The sequence below is a fragment of the Jaculus jaculus genome, chromosome 3 (assembly GCF_020740685.1).
Source record: "Jaculus jaculus isolate mJacJac1 chromosome 3, mJacJac1.mat.Y.cur, whole genome shotgun sequence".
Lineage (NCBI taxonomy): Eukaryota > Metazoa > Chordata > Mammalia > Rodentia > Dipodidae > Jaculus > Jaculus jaculus.
In genome coordinates, this window is record NC_059104.1 from 2,414,744 (window position 1) to 2,416,037 (window position 1,294).

General features: G+C 48.9%; 1 non-coding gene across 1 annotated transcript; it reads left to right on the plus strand.

The window, feature by feature from the left end:
- Positions 1 to 502: 502 nt before the first annotated feature.
- LOC123459738 lies at positions 503 to 607 on the plus strand. Its single transcript, XR_006636487.1, has one exon. It is a non-coding gene; the product is annotated as a U6 spliceosomal RNA (small nuclear RNA).
- Positions 608 to 1,294: the final 687 nt, after the last annotated feature.

Consider the following 1,294-nt stretch of genomic DNA (forward strand, 5'->3'; position numbering starts at 1 on the left):
CACAGCAGTGGAAAGGGAGATGGCAAGGACTGACACCTGTGGTTGTCCTCTGACCTCCACACAAGTGTGATGGCACACATCTATATGAGTGTGTGCGTGTGTGCATGAGCACTTACACACACACCCCCTTTCATTTCCAGAAGGTGAGCTGGGGAAATGGCTCAGTGGTTAAGATGCTTGCCTGCATAGTCCCCAGTACCTACGTAAAGCCACACACCCAAGGTGGTGCATGTGTCTGGAGTTTGTTTACAATAGCTAGAGGCCCTGGTGTGCCCGTTCTCTCTCGCTTTCCTTTCTCTCTCCTTGCAAATAAATAAGAATTTTTTGTTGTTGTTTTTTGTTGAAGTAAGGTCTCACTCTAGCCCAGGCTAACCTGGAACTTCCTATGTCATCTCAGGGTGGCCTTGAACTCACGGTGATCCTCTTACCTCTGCCTCCCAAGTGCTGGGATTAAAGGCGTATGCCACCACGCCTGGCTCTAAGTAATAAATTTTTAAAAGAAGTGGTCCCTTTGGCAGCACATATTCTAAAATTGGAACAGTACAGAAAAGATTTCATGGCCCCATGCAAGGATAACTCGCAAATTCATGAAACATTCCATACTTTTTGGTGTGGTTATATTAATATCTGATAAAATAGACTTCAAACCAAAAGTAATCAAAAAGAACAAAGAAGGCCACTTTTTATTCATCAAGGGAATGATACAACAAGAGGACATCACAGTCATTTCTAGAATGTAAGCAAATCCCTTTCTTTCTGGTAGCATCAGGTCTGTCTCCGGGTTAGCATCTGGACGGGTGCTTGGGAGTGGCAGAATTAAGAACCGCCCTTTGACCCGTGTGATGGAGTGTTCCAGGCACATTCTTGGCCATTAACCCCTGAGCACCGGGCCTTGGTGCCATTTCTCAGGGCCTGAAATACTTGACTGTGTGCTGGCAAGTGTTCCTCGGAGTGCCTCCAAGCCCAGGAGCATAGAACCAGGCACGGGCAACGCTCGCCACCAACCTCCTGAGCCTCGGGTGAAGAGCAAGAGCTGCAGATGGCATTTTGTCCCAGTCTTCCTGCCACAATGTCTCCCACAATGCCACAGTCCCCGTTGACCATGCTCTCCTGCATGGTGAGAGAGCCCTGGAAATGGGGGTAACTTCTCTCCTCAGCTACCCTCCATCAGCTCTTTAACACACACGTCCACGGAGCTGTTCCCTAAGCGGGGGTGTGCTGCATCCTTCCTCAGTCTCCTGTGATTTGTGTAGGCTGACGGTCATCCTGAGTCGTCCTCTCACTGGACACACCA